Source organism: Eleutherodactylus coqui, chromosome 2 (assembly GCF_035609145.1).
Source record: "Eleutherodactylus coqui strain aEleCoq1 chromosome 2, aEleCoq1.hap1, whole genome shotgun sequence".
In the NCBI taxonomy this organism is placed as follows: Eukaryota; Metazoa; Chordata; class Amphibia; order Anura; family Eleutherodactylidae; genus Eleutherodactylus; species Eleutherodactylus coqui.
Genome location: NC_089838.1, coordinates 136,322,620 through 136,338,756, shown reverse-complemented (window position 1 = coordinate 136,338,756; position 16,137 = coordinate 136,322,620). Strand labels below are relative to the sequence as shown.

General features: G+C 46.7%; 1 protein-coding gene across 1 annotated transcript in view; it reads right to left on the bottom strand.

Moving 5' to 3' along the window:
• The window catches only part of CNOT2 (CCR4-NOT transcription complex subunit 2), a 60,936-nt gene extending 45,671 nt beyond the window's left edge, over window positions 1-15,265 (bottom strand). Inside the window, exon 1 of the mRNA XM_066591634.1 lies at window positions 15,153-15,265. The gene's annotated coding sequence lies outside the window, so the exon portion shown is untranslated. The remainder of the gene's footprint in view (window positions 1-15,152) is intronic.
• Between the last annotated feature and the right edge of the window lie 872 nt (window positions 15,266-16,137).

Here is a 16,137-nt window from a genome sequence, read left to right as displayed (position 1 = left end):
TGCATTCCCCGTGGCTGGATTATCACCGCGGGGAACGCAATGCAAAAGCACCCATGGACAGGCAGCCTTACACATTCTCCCACAATACCTTGTCCAATCTCAATTTTAAAATATGTTCCTACAGAGAGAAACAATTTAAAAACATGCAGATGATCAAGAGGACGTTCCATGCAGGCGAAGACTGCTGCCAATACTTCTTTTACCACAAGTATTGTGATGACAAGACTAGGAATTGGGACCCAGAAACATGTGTTTCGGCTGTCAGGTATGTACAGTTTTGGCATTCACACACACCGCTGACTTAAATCTATAATCACACCCCAGGAGGATCATTTCTGCAAGCCCCATGCAGATGAATGAGACAGCCGAAAGGTCTGCAACAAATCTGCTGTATATGAATACACTCATAAATTGGACAGAATGGTTAGCAAAAAATATAGGATTCCAATATACTTTTCCCACTCAGGCTACGTCCACTCAGGGCAGAATTTGCTGCCAGTTATCCACAGCTAATTCATAGTACAAGATTTTAATGTTGATTTTGGCGCAGAATTCCCCCCCTCATTTGAAGACGCAGAATCTGCACCACAAATCTGATTCAGATTTACGTTCTGTACGTCTATTTCCGCACAGCGTGTGAATAGGAATTTGAATTTTTCACTTACATTGCAGCTGTAAATGCTATGGATTGGTCTGCATGGAAAATACTCTGCAAATCTGCCCCTTGTGGGCATACCCCGAAAGTTCCTTCACACGGGCGATAAAATCGTGTAATTTTCGTGCAATGCGAGTGCAAACGCACAATTATGAAACCAATGATTTTCAATCGTTTCATTCTCAATTGCAATGTTTTCACTCCTGCCGTTTCCAGGTGAAAGCGCCTCGCATCCAGGGGTTTTCAGAAGGATTGTGAGGGCGATATCAGGCCGAGAATCATGGTCCAATATTGGCCTCGCCAGTGTGAAAGAGCCCTTAGGCCCAATGTCCACATGCAGATTTGACTTATTAAATCGTGTGGGAGATCCACAGCTCTATCCGCCCATAAGAAACAATGGGGCATTCGCAACTGAATTAAACCCTGTGGATTTCATTTTCAGCTGCTTTGCTGATGTCTTGCGCAGATCTAAAATTGCAACATACTCCATTGTATCGCGGATGTGGCTCCATTCATCTCTATGGGAGATGAAAATACACAATCCGTGATCATCCGCAAGCCATTAACAAATCATTTTCCAGATGATCCGCAGTGGATATCCGCAATGAAAATCCACGCGTGGCGCGGACATTGGGTCTCAATGGTATGATTTTGAGTGCCAACAGTCACAGGCCCTCATCCATTTAAAATCAAACCCTCAGGACCTAAATGAAGTACGGATGTCCCATGCTTCTCTATGGGCAGCTAGAGATGCAGGAGATCATGCGGATTCCATAAATTAAATCCGCCCGCGGACATTGGGCCTTAATGCTGCCCGTTGCCACCCTAATAGTCCTTTTTATTTTTAAATCCGCTCTGGACAAATTAAAGCTGAAAACCGATTGGCTGCGGTGAGAACTCTTCTTACTGATTTTTTTTACTAGAACGCATGAGCCTACAGTTGCCTTGGATGATGTTGGTCTGAACGGTTGTAGGTTTGTAACACTATCAGCCAAATCAACACAAACCATCATAAAAAAAAGGAAAAGAAAAAAAAAAAATGGATGGACGGACGATGGATAGATACATAGCAAAAATAGTGCATCTTTGAAAAACCCAGCATTTAAGAAAGACCCATAATCAACTATTATCAACTTAAAGTGGTCAACAACCAATAATGCCCACTAACGATTTAAGATGGACTACTACTGCCTCATACAAACTGATAAACATCTTGTAAGATATGGGTCATCAGCGGTGGCGCAGCTCGCTGTGGGCAGGGAGTATGTGCGTTTTTATGCTATCGGCCACTAATGTTAAAACGTGTCAGAAAACCCCTTTAAATATTCTTTGTACAAACCTTAGGCTGAACGTGCTAGGAAAGCTCCAAGAACATAACACAACAGGTCACTTTTGGCTTTTGTCAGGCTGGTGTACATCACTACAGCTCTTTTCAGCTGTATGGAATAGCGCAGTCACCTGTATTGCAGTGTATTATGTCCGTCAGAGTAAAACTAACAGGAAGCCTATTAAGTCCTGACCTGAGACTATCTGCAGATGGTGCAGACGTGCTACAGTTTTACCCCAGGCCAAGAACTAGCACACAGGTATCTCCAGAAGGCCAATAAAAGTAGGTATACTCGACCACTGCTGCATTTATAAAGGGGACACAAGGTCTCTGTCCTCATAATAAACGGGGGTTTCCAACAGGGCTAACCTCTTTAAAAGTAAAGTGGTGTGACTATAGCCAGGCACACACACCATGTGGAGCAGAAATATAGGATTACTGGCTGGCCATTCACATGAATACAAAGGTTTGGGTCCGCCAGAGTCACTCGGCTCATAGAGGGTGGTCCACAAATAGGGTATCCATACCATCTGACAAGGCATATGAAAAGGGTTGTTTTCAAGGTTTAAAGGACCCTGTGTATGTATTTATGTAAACGTGTCTGAAGTATATACCAGAAGATGTATTCTGTACTATTGTCATTTCACAAATCTTTAATAAAAACGGCATTTAAAATAAAATACTCTTACTGGTTGTACAAGACATACTGTATTGCAGGCGATTCTCTCACTAAGAAACTCAAACATTCCTCAACTTTTTCCTTCTGTGTACGTTTCATTCTGAAATCAGAGATGCATTTACCGTGTATGTTGCCTAGATCAGGGGTGTCCAAGCAGCGTCGTCTTGGGCCACACATTACATACACTAACAATGCAGGGCATCGTCCCTCCACAGTGCATAATCCCCACCAGCCCCCAAACCACTGCCATCATCCTCCACTGTGCCCCCAAACCACCCAAGGCACCAGGCCATATGGACTCCAGCCTGGAGTCAGTGCTGCTTCTGGACAGATGGCAGCCACGGGCCGTGTCTGACACCAGGACAGGGACACCTCAGCATGCACGGGTCTCCTCCCTTTAGTGATGGGCTGCATACATAGCCATCCTGGGCCACATTTGACCCGTGGGTTGGACACCCCTGGCTTAAAGCATATGCTGAAAATGATCCCCACCAGCAGCTAAGCACTTCTGTATGCAAGTGTATTGGCGAAGACATCCACTAATGTGACATCGGTTATGGCAGCAACTTCCCATCATATCCCATCTGTGAGGAAGTCAGTTGTATGAGGTTTATTGCTGTATATAAGGCCCTTCAGTAAACCCCACAAGAAGAAATCAGGTGGCTTCTGATCTGGTGATCTTGGGGACCTCAGATTTTGCTAAATTATATTGGTCAGTGAAATAATTTTCAGCTTCCCTCCCGCTTGCATTGTGCGGCACGTTGCACCATCTTGTCGGATGTAATCTTTCAGAAAATCATTATCGGTTAAAGGATTCGTCACCAATTTGTGAATGCAAAATCGTGTCGGTGCGCTTCCTTTACCGTACCGATTCTAAGATGCCCTTTAACGTGGTTTATATGAGCCGTTTGCTTGCATTTTCAAATCATAAGCAAGTGATTTTCAATTGAGTACATGTTGGTGCGACTCCGCTTTTCACTGCGCCACAGACGATGCAGAATCTGATGCAGAAAAACCACTAAGTGTGAACGTAACCATAGGGGCACATTTATATATAGTGGAAGATTATGTCGCTTTCCCGCAGAGGAAAATCTGCACCAATTTCCACTTCAAAATCTGCAGATATAGATTTCACCCTTTCAACAGAAGGAGTGAATTCTGCTGTGGGTCCACACAAAAGTGAGGATTCTGACGTGGTAATGATGCAGACTTTACACTGTGTGTGAACGTACCCTTAACCCTTTCCAATCCAATTTGGATCCTGGTTTTCCTAGGGGGCTTACTCTTTTTCTGCTGTTCTACAACAGCGCTATCTGCTGGCTAAAGCCGGTACTGCATGAGGTGACACATTGGATAGGCTTCGACAGCAGAGAGGCTGGCAATATACAGTAAGAGAACCCTGACAGATGTCTTCCAACATCAGAGCTGTACAGCCTTAAATCATAATGTCTTCAGAGGTCAGACAGTGGATTGGAAAGGGTTAAACAGTTTTCAAAAAGTCTACTCCATTATATTGTTCATACAAAGATTACAAAGTTACTGCAGAATATTTGGGTTTTCCAGCAAGAGAATCAGATTGTAACATACAACAAAAACTAGGAGTGGAACAAACAAAGATATAGTGGAAATTATGTACCTTTTCCGTGTTTTGGATGCGGTCCAGTTATTGGCTTACAAACACTGTGTTATGTGACTTTCCGATGAAAGTGGTAAAAATCCATGTGCGCCGAAGAACTATCTGATTCAGATGTATAGATCGCATATTCAGCTGCAGAAGTTTCTGCGACAAAGCCTAATAGGATATTAGAAAATTCGTTTTCTAAAATCAGGCAATCCAATTAGTAAAAGACTGTTCACCTTCAAAACGTGCCCACATTTCTACAGCAGGCCAAGACCCTGCATGCTAGAACCAAGGTGCAGAAGGGCAGACAGCAGCTTGGAAGTGGCTCTTACATTTTGCAGCATTTTGACTGCCTTCACGCTAGCGTGCAAATCGTGCAAGCTTTGTGTTCAATGGGGTTAAGGGCAGTAGTGCCGGCCCCAATGAAAGCAATGTGAGAACTCCTATCATCTGCCACACCTGTGACAGCAGCGGCGGGAATTCCCTGCGTCCCTGAAGCGATGAGAGGCTGTTTTCACATAAAAATGCCCCACATCAACGGAGCTTTCACATGGTGGCATATGAATCCGCCCGATATCACACTCGCCAGTGTGAAGTTAGCCCCAAGGCTTCATACTTTTTGGCTAGGTTTGGATTATTTTATTACATTTGTAACATGCCTTTTTCTTGCAGTTTGAGAAGTGATGTCAAACTGATTGTGAGAGTTGATGCGGACGAAGTATAACTGCAGTAAGCTCTGCTCTCTAATCCATCACTGAGCATCTCTTCTGGCATCAGAGAAGACACAGCAACTTCAGAAGCAGCCGCTCATCCCACCAGCAATCCTCTGCATACCCAGAGGGGCAGAGAGAAGCAAGACTGAGCATGTGCGACAACCACAGAGCAATTACAGGGGAGGACACAACAGAAACTGCGGGTGGCGCTATTCTAACACAAATCCTAGAAGATCTTACTAAAAAAAAAAAAAAAAAGTTTCTACCATAAGTAATTATAAAAGTATACTTAATGGTTGGATTTAGATGTCAACAATATTTTTCATGAGACAACTTTTTTAACGTTCTATGGGACTTCTGATCTAAATTGAACTAAAAACATTTTTCTCCAAATACTACAATGAATGGTGAGACCTGGGCTTACCATGTTCTGACTGGGAAGACTGCAGTAGAAAACAAGTGATAATCCTTGCTATAGAGAAGCCTAATGGGGAAAAACACCAGAAAAGAAAAATGCCGTACCCAGAGCAAGCTACGCTGCTACCAGAGAGATGCCATAAGCCAAAACACTATGTATGAAGGGCATTTATTTACTAAAGAGAAAAACATTTTGCAGTTTTCTTAAAGGGGTTGTACCAAGATTGCAAGTTATCCCCTCTCCCATCAGCAGTGAGACCCCCACGGATCCCCAGAACAGGCCTCCGCTGTCTCGCTCTGTCTGTCACTACAGGGGTCACCCCCCCCCAGTGACGTCTGCATGAAGGCAGTGCTGGCCAAGGATACATACACAATTCATTTCAATGGGGCTGATGGAAATAGGCCGGCAAGTGCCGCTAGGGTATCTCTACAGTCCCATTGAAAGTGAATTGAGCGGTAGTGCAACCAGCACTCCATTCAGTCTCCTCACTGTGGGGGATGCAGTAACACCGCAGTGTGGAGGACAAGGCGTCCTGATCTCGAGATGAACAGTGAGACCCCCACTGATCAGCAAGTCATAACTTACAATCTTGGTAGAACCCCTTCATGGCTTGTAGATCTCAGTTTTGCCACAAAACACCTTACCTTAAACATTTCGTATGAAAATAGTTTTCTCTAACCTATTAATACACATAAAAGTAGCAAAAGTCAACAGAATCCGTATTTGGACTGCGGCTAGATTTCCTGCTGACATGCCTGCGCATTTGCTATTGACACCATTAAGAAGTGAAGCACGTATAACAAGCAAATCTATCTCATACAAACTGTAATTACGTCTGTCATATCAATTATTAATTCACTCGTTTTAATCTCAGAAGAGTAAAATAATTAAGCCCATAAATTGCAGGAACACAAGAATTGTTCTTTTCACGTAAGCACAAAGGCATCACAAACATATTGGTTATCAATAATTAAGCCCAGTTTTTGCACGAGTAAAATGGGGCAGAATATGTAATAAAAAGCACAGGATAGGTGTCTGCTCCGTGGAAACGGGAGCGACTTACAGTAGAGGACATCTCCCATTGAAGAATACATCCCATGGGACAAGTATATACCCATTTATAGTGGCAAAGATGAAAAAAATTCTATTAACATTGCCTTGCCCAACCACAGTTCCTTTGACCCATTAAGGACCAAGCACTGTAAATTTATGGTGCTTGGTCCTGGGCTTTAATCCCGGCCGATAGTAAAAATACGGCGGGGGAAGGGATTAAAGCCCCTGCTTCTGCAATCAATCAGAAGCAGGTCGGGTCCTTAGTCACAGCTGAGAACCCAGAGGAGAAGGGAGCAGCTGTTTTTAACCCCTTTTGGCTTCTCCTTTCCATAGTACACAGTGCTCAATGAGTGCTATGTACTAACAAGTGGAAGTGTTTCTTCCACAACATGAGCCGGCAGTCCCCTGGCAGAACACTGTCAGCATCCCATGTTACCACCAGCATCCCCTGACACAGCAGAGCTACAGGGTTCCAGCAGACCCTAATCAGCTCTGCCAGTGACTATTTTCACTACAGGGGAATGTTTTCCCCTGTAAAGCCCCATTTACATCCAAAGATGATCACTCAAAATTTGTTCAAAAGTTAGGATGATCGACAGTTTAAGCAATCATTTTGCAGAAGCTGCTAATGGGCACTAATGCGCATTAGTAGCTTATTAGCTTTATTTGCATGTAAATGAGCCTCTGTGCGCTGTATACAGAAAACTGCAGTTGATTTGTTATCTGCATACAGCCCTTTTGTTCTGCCACAGGACTGCAGCTGAATACAATGTTACCAGCACTCCCAGGAAGAATCACAGCGTGTGGTCCCTGCTATCAGCTGCCTGCCGAATGATGGCTTTTAACCCTTTGCAATCCAATTTTGGATTCAGGGTTTCCTAGAGGGCTCTCTCTCTGCCATTATACAATGGCACCATCTGCTGGCTAGAGCCGATACTGTGGTATGGGACATGTTGGAGAGGCCCCCCGACAACAGAGCAGCCAGTAATATACAGTAAGAATACCCTGCCGGACGTCTTCCGACATCAGAGCTGTACAGCCTTTGATCAGAATGTCTTCAGACGTCAGACAGTGTATTGGAAAGGGTTAAACTCACATAAAATCATCGTTCATCCCAAAAGCAAATGATGGTAGCATTTACACGCAACGATTACTGCTCAAAATACATCATTTTTTGAGCGATAATCGTCCCGTGAAAATGGGGCTTAACTAGGGCTCCTATGGATGCGCCAGCTACAGTGGAAAAATGTAAAATAAAAGAAAAATTTAAAAAAAACATCTGAATGCCCCCCAGAGGTCTTATATGACATCATGGGGGTCATAAATAGAAAAAAGAAGCATAAATAGGTAAAACAAAATTACAGAATAAAATAAAAATTTATACATAAAAAAGAAATTAACCCAAAGCCCTGTATACAAAACCATACATAATATATATCAAAATGTCTGAAACAAAATGCGGAACCCATTCACATACTTTATTTTAGCATAAATGTACTAATTTAAAAATATAAACTATAAATGTTAACAAAAAATAAATGAAATCATTTTTTTAGCTTTTTACCACCAATAAAACACAAAAAGAAAAATATTTTAAAAATAGCTTTATAGGTCACAGAAAAACAAACGCAGCAAAAATAATTTTGATAGCTAAAGGAAGAAAAATATAGGGCAGTAAAACCAGCACATGAGTAAAAACCCTAAAAGTGTCTGGTCCTTAAGGTGTTAGGCCCATTTACACGAGCAGATAATCGCTTGAACAACAGTTTGAACAATTATTTTGCATAAAAAATAATTGGTATTTAAGTAGCTTCTCAGCTACTTAAATACCAATTATGTATGCAAATGAAGCCTTCTATGAATGCAGCTAATAGCCCAAGGCTATTATCTGCGGTTAGATCCTTTGTTCTCCAAGGCTATCAGCACTCCCCGTGGAGAACTACTGATAAAAATGAGTGATGATTTTTAGGTGAGCTTGATTTTAACGATCAGCTAAAAGTGCCCGAAAAGCCAGTGCCCCGCACCCATTTAACGCACCGATTATCGCTAAAACGATCACTGATTAGAGATTTTTCAGCGATAATCGTCCAGTGTAAATGGGCCTTTAGTCTTATACCTTCTTTTATCAGTAAACAACAATATATTGGGGATAGCAATTCTCTAATGTATTACTGAAATATCTCCATCCAGCCCCAGGGGCATGCTTATTCTAAACTATAAATCACTGCAGGAAACGTCAAAGTCCCATCAGTTCCCCTGTGAGTGTCAGCAGAAAGGCTCATTGATGTAGTCCAGGCATTGTTAGAAAGAAGCCTGTGACCACAGATGGATCTCCAGGACACCATCACCAAATGTGACATTCCCCAGAGTCCTGCAGCTCATTAAACTCCCACTAATGAACAATGCAATCCCCGTAATCCAAGTATACTGTGAAACTGCTATTTGTATAAATCAATCCCGTACCCTTCAGAACAAGTCCAAGTGCACTTGTGTCATCTTCTCCCGACTACCCTTATTACCATGAGAGGTCGCAGTACAAGGGAAAACCCTCCCCAAAACTTCTGCTGTGTCACAGTGTATAGGGGGATACACTACCAACAAGGAGGACAAAAGGTGCTAGCTTACTCAAGCATTTACAGGAGGAACAACAGAAGGACGACAAACAGAGCTGTAAAGCCTGGTTTAGACGACGATTCGCTCAAAAGATCTGTTTTGAGCGATACCCGTTGTGTGCATTACATGGCAGGGTGGCCGCTCAAATGTCGAGTGATCACTATGCGCTCCGAGTGGGGGATGCAGAAGAACTCCAGATATCATCCTGGACAGCAAGGCACCACCATGTCTAGACCCCAAAGAACTGTCAAAAAAACTGAAAGCAATGACTAGAACAGAACGGAATGTGCTGCCGTAAACGTTTCTACTACCAATTATGGGAAGTGTTCATTATAATGTAATTCTATAATAGACGGTGCACGCTGTAATATACTGAGAACCTGCTAACGTGTCAGGTGAACAACTGCATTTTTGAGCGCTGGTTCCAAATCACTGTGTGGCGTACACACACACAACCCTCTGCACTAGTAGAACTGTGCCATGCAAGGCTGGCTGTCCACGGGTGATAGTTCATAGCGTGATCCGCAGCGATAAATCACACGCAGATCACGCTTGAAACTCTTTCTATAGAATAACTATGGAAAGCACAGCCCGATGTCCATTAGGATTTTTCGCTTGCGGCTAAAAATCGCGGCATGCTGCGGATAGGTCATCGCGGTGACTTTAAAAGATCACCCGTGGTGGAAATGCGCTTGCGAGAATCCGCCCCGTCTGTGGACAACCACCCATCAATCAGTGCAGGCACTAATCTGCCCATGGAAGAAGACCCTCTGCCTCAGGCCCATTACTGCTTTAGCCAAGCGGCCGTATCACTGATGTCACCGCTAAGGCGGTCAGCGCTCACGCCAAGCGTTTAGACAGTCAGAGATCACCGCTCGGCCGAGGGCTTCTCACTCAGCAGCTCCCCTTCTATGTGAAGAGCTGAGTAGGGAGCGTTTACCCGCAGCAAGAATCCCGCAATGTTTTTTTCTATGCTGACTGAAACTCAGCGATAACAAAAAGTAACCGAATAGTAAACGATTTTTTTGCATTGACGCGGGACGATTAGCGCTCATTTTCATGCGTTTGAACAAATTCTGAGTGATGATCGTCAGTGTAAATGGCCCTTAAGTGACCATTCTGCAAAGAACAAGAGGTTTATCCTACACCCCACAGGTCTGTTACAGTACGGCCGGAAGTAGCTGCACGCAGCAAGTAAGCAATGACATGCATGCTTGCTGAGCAACAATCCCCACTCACTGTCCTGGCGTGTATGGATGCCACAAGACATGCCGCAATTGTTTTTGCATGAGTAATTTGCAGGCAGAAAAGAAAAAAAAAAAACTCAGGTATGTCTGGCCCAATAGAAATCATTGGGCTGCTAACCGTGTTTTGCGTACAATGACAAGACGCCCATGTGAGATTCGCGTAAAACAGTTCCAAATATTTATTACGCTCCTTCATATAGCGCCTGCATGTCCTGCAGCTCAACAGAGAAATATTGTTATTACATGTGTAACAGTTAGCAAGACGTTCTAGGCGACCAGTTACAACATTCTTTGCATCTCCCCATGAGGTTGTTCAGAGTTTGTGCCATGCAGATAGTTACCACTCAGCAGGACTCCGCTTTAGGCCTCACGAACACGGGCGGATTTGAATTGCAGATCCCGCAATTTTCACCAACGCAGGAGAGCGACTGTTCAAGTCACCCAAAGGAAAGCATGCAGCGTCCTCAGCTCCAAACACACACAGATTTGATTTGCAGATTGTGCGAGCGGAAAATAAATCGCAAGCGCCATTTTAGCGTGGATTCCGCAAAGACAGGCTCCATTGATCTCTATGGAAGCCTTCGATCCACAATGTAATAGCAGATGCATTCACGATTTGTATGCGGCTACTTCTCCGATTGCTTGGAGACCAGGTAGGGAGGTGGGGGTAGGCACCATTAGGCTTGCGATTTTTTTTTCCCCACGTGGGTGATCCGCTGTGCATCCATGCGGAAAATCCATTGCATCTGCGATCTCCCGCGAGCATTTACGCAATGACTCGGTCATCCTCGGCGGAAATCCGCATGCGTAATCTGCACGTGCCATGTGCATGAGGCCTTAGGCTGAATGCACACAGGCAGATTTGAATTGCAGAATCCAGCGCGGGCAATGCGAAAATGATTCTTCATGCACACGAGCGAAAAGCAATTGTGGTTTCTACTTGTGGATGAAAAAAAAATTGCGGCATGCCGTCTGACCAGTCCGTAATGTGAATTGAGGACAGGACGCAGATTTCCCAGGAAAAGCAGGAGTTTAAAAAAAAAAAAAAGTATTGCGCATGTCCAACAGCGAGCCGTGTGGACCATCTGCTGTACAGAAAAGACGACGACGAAAATAGAGGTGCGGAATCCGACCCGCCCGTGTGCACGCGGCTCTAATACAAATTACCATAGTTTTGATACATAGTTTTCTTGCCTGCATAGCCTCACTAATCTCACCTATAAAACACACAAAGCCAAAACCACATTACACATCCACAGTAATTTGCAGTTTTGCTGTGCAGGAATTGGTGGGGCGGTCAAAGGCAGAGTGCATGGGCATGTGTGAAAGCCGCCTCCACCGGCAGTTTGGTTCAGGCAAGGAGCAAGTTACCGCTATGATGCCATAGGCTTGCTACAATACAACCTAGAAGCAAGAGAGTTTCCCCTTGGGGGACCCTGCAGATAGACATGCACTTCTTTCATTGGAATCAGACAACTGCGCTGTCATCAACCAATAAGGACCAGTAAGCCGGACTGGGAGGCTCCAAGCACCAGTAAGCCGGACTGGGAGGCTCCAAGCACCAGTAAGCCGGACTGGGAGGCTCCAAGCACCAGTAAGCCGGACTGGGAGGCTCCAAGCACCAGTAAGCCGGACTGGGAGGCTCCAAGCACCAGTAAGCCGGACTGGGAGGCTCCAAGCACCAGTAAGCCGGACTGGGAGGCTCCAAGCACCAGTAAGCCGGACTGGGAGGCTCCAAGCACCAGTAAGCCGGACTGGGAGGCTCCAAGCACCAGTAAGCCGGACTGGGAGGCTCCAAGCACCAGTAAGCCGGACTGGGAGGCTCCAAGCACCAGTAAGCCGGACTGGGAGGCTCCAAGCACCAGTAAGCCGGACTGGGAGGCTCCAAGCACCAGTAAGCCGGACTGGGAGGCTCCAAGCACCTCTATGGGGGGTCTCCGATTCTCATATAGAACCTGAAAAAAAAAAATTTGTGCCACGCTCCATCGCTGGTTGTAGCTGCAGTGTTATCCTTCCCGGGACGTTGTGCACCGCTGTAGAACCTTTTGCACACACCAGGAAGGTCTCCATGTATGAGTAAGACCTGACTGCGGACTCTGTTTACACTACAGTTACTCTTCTGTCGGGTTTCCATTTTTTATACCAAGGATCGCATTATCTGCCGCACTATCCTTGCCAACAAAATAAAGAAAACGTATCGGTTATATGTCAACGGAATTCCTTGGAGCGCAGCTAAAGATGGTGGCTACGACTACCCCGTGAACACAACTGTAGGCTTGCGGTCTTCCTACAAGGGTGGAATCAACAATTTAAACAGGCAGAGGACATGTATCAAAATGGGTGCGGAGAAAAGGTGGGGTAGTTACTGATGGCAACCAATCACGTCACTGCTTTCATTTTCTAAAGGGTCCTTGAAAAATAAAGAAAATTGATTGACCGTCCTGCAATTGCGCCACTTTTCCTTTGCATCCGCTTTGGCAGATCTCTTTCAATGATTATCTACATACGACTGTTCACACCGGCATTTGGTTTTCTGTTTTATCATAGGAACAAACAGAAAATTAAAAATAAAGAAAAAAAAGGTAAAGCCGGATCCGTCCTATGATGGAACCAAACGGTTCTAGACGGACCCAACTAACTAGAATTGGATTAGCCCGGCTTCCACCAGTCAGATCTCTCCGGAGGCGCCAAACCCTCCAACACAGAGGTCATTATCACTTCTAGACTCGTTCACATCCGACATCCCACATACATCAATAGGAAAGTCTCTTGCAACACAAAGTGACAAAATGAAGCAAACACACATTTCCAGGTCCACACAGGGTAACTTTGGGGGGTTTGGCAATTTTGAAAAATTACAAATAAAAGTTTACTTAATGATGTCATTTTTACATGTAAATAGTACAAAGCCCAGGAGTGAGAACGCACCCCAAGTCACAGACTATAGACCTCCTATATCCTCCGTAACAAGAAGTGCCATCAGCGGGCAAGGGAGATTATGTTGTGCCGCACACAGGGTAGCGAGAAGGCAGAGTACCGAGCGTGCACCCACTTACAGACCGGCTACTGAGTCCGCGCAAACTTAGGCTGCCTGTCCACGGGCGATGACAGTGAATCACGCTTTGTGAAGCTCTCCATGGCGTTGCTATGGAAAGCACAGCTCCGGCGCCCATGAGTGGAGGAGAATCATAGCGATGCTCCGCTCACAAACTTTAAATCGTGGCATGCTGCGATCACTGCGATTTTCCACGGTGAGCCTGTTAGCGCTCCCCCCTTGGCGGAATATCTCCAGCGTTACTCCTCCTTCGGCTGTGGACAGGGGGCCTTACAGACCGGGTACCGATTACGCGCGCGCGCACACGCATGGTACTGAACGCACGCATACTTACAGACTGTGTACCAAGCACACTCACGCATTTACAGAATGTGTACCGAGCGCGCACACGCACTTACAGACCGGGTAATGGGTACTGAGCACGGGCGCACACGCACACACACACAAACAGGGTACAGAGCACGCACACACTTACAGACCGTCAGGCGTTTGCACCAGTTTTACCACCCTATGCAGCTGCTGGAAAGTTATACATAAAGGTACTTTTACACGGGACGATCATCGGGAATGTGAGCGCCCAGTCGGCCCACAGATTATCGTCCCCGTGCTTTCACACAGGAGCAATAATCGCCCACTGAAGGGCGTTGGAGCCCACCGCTGATCTCTCCCGCCTCCTGTCAGAGTATACAGGCGATCATTCATAAAACTAACTGCCGGCGGTTCATACAGGCCGATTATCGGTCGCACAAACCGCGTGATAAGTGTACGGCTCATGGCCCGCGCTCATCCTGGACGATTATGGCGGAGTTTTGCATGATCAACAATATACTGAGCGACAACCGTTCCGTGTAAAAGTGCCCTAAACTTTTTGAAAAAGTTATGAACTTGACCAAGTAAGATGCCGGAGTAATCCTCATGGCCCCACAGTCCGTAGCGAGCGCTCCTTCATACAACTTATAGTCCGTATTCCCAGCTCGGCGGCCCTGTTGCCCATAGCAACCAGCTTTCTTACTACAGCAGTCTCTTCGGTCGCTGGTGACATTTTTCTGACATATTTGTTCCACAAACCCCAAGGAAAAATTAATGAAAAAAAAAGCTAAAGTGCTCCTATTCAGCGTCCGGGTAAAATAATGGGCCGTCGGCGGCCAAATGCCAGCTATGCGCTGGTGGTAGCGCAGCCGCCAGAGCCGTTATCATATCGTCACTTCTCCACGTAAGATGACGCTGGGGTCATAAGATGTCACCAAGCGGTCACAGCCAACACTGGGGTGAAAGCCAACGTGGCGGTGACAGTGATGGCGGCGGTCACCCATAGCAACCAGTCCCATTGCATTGCCAGGAGATGCTCTCACCTGGGGGCTGTGGACCGGTGATGGATGCTGCCTCTGTCCCACCATCGCCGGCCTACACCGCAGGATGTGACCGTTGGAGCCCCGCACCTGCCGGCCGCCCAATACCAGCGGCCTGAGCGCCCGTCCTCCATCCCTGCCGCCAGCATCCCGTAGGCCTCGGCGCAGCCTGCGGCTGGAGTAGCGCCCCCCGCCGGCTCCGTGCCCCCCGCATCCTCTCCCCGCACCGCTGTGCCGTACAGTCGCCTCCTCCTCCTCCACCACCACATCCAGACAAAAGCCGCCGCGGCCTCCTTCCCGCTCCCGTCCCCCCGGCCGCCGGAGCCCGGCTCTTCGCCACGGCCTTCCCCGCCAGAACTCGGAGCCCGGCCGGGGAGGGAGAAGACTCCGGCTGGCGGCTCCGGCGACTAAAAACCACTCACCGCATGAATTTTCTTGTCTCGCAGAACCAAGATGGCTGTGTTTCCAACCCGGAGGATGCTGGGTGGCTGACCTTTCCCCTTTGACCCTCCGCCGTGACCCGCTCTCGTTCTCCTCCCTCCCTGACAACGGCAGCTGGTAACCAGGAAGCGGCCCGGGCCTAGCTGGGGGATCGGCCTGCTAGTGCGGGGACTGCGCCTGCTCTCCGGTGCTCCCCCTGCTTCCGGTGCCGCCGGCGGGGGGAGGGAGGAAGAGGAGGAAGCCGACGTTTTGGCGGCTTCATCCCCATCCCAGGCCGGAGAGGAAGCTGCTGTGCCGGGCGTCCCTGTAGTGCAGTGTGGGGGTCTTACCTGCGGCTCAGTCCATGACTAGCGGCAGCCGGCGGCTCCGAAGTTCTCCGCAGGTAGTGGTGGGTGCAGCCGGCTATTCCTTCCCCGGCTATCCGGCCAGTGGGGGGCGCTGCAGATAATCTGCACAAAGGGGCTGTAGATACTGCTGGACATCACATCGCAGTACGTGGAGCTGCAGCCCCTTCGCCCCATTCACGCCGCCGTATTTGCTTTCCGTATTTTTTACGGACAGAATACGCCCCCAGATACGTGTTGTACCTCAGCCAGTGTTGTCAAAAATAAAGCTGCCCCCTCAGGGTGACTACCCGCTGGTGTTTGCGAATTTGCTGCGGTTTTTTTTTTTTCAGGTGTCTATTGGGCTTTCCAATGTTAAAAACGCATTGCGGAAAAAAACCGCAATGTACAGCGAAATCGTGATTTTGCACGATCGCGATTTTAACATTAACCCATCCCATAGACCCTTGGAGATTAAAACAACGCTGCAGATTTCACAGTGACAAAGATCTGTAGTGGGCAGTCACCCCAAACCGACCCAAATCACCCCGTAAAGTCTGTTGGCTCGTTAAGGAAATAAAGTAATTCTACATTTTTATTTTGCGCACCTTGTTTTCTATGGGAGGTGAGAAAGCGGCCACCA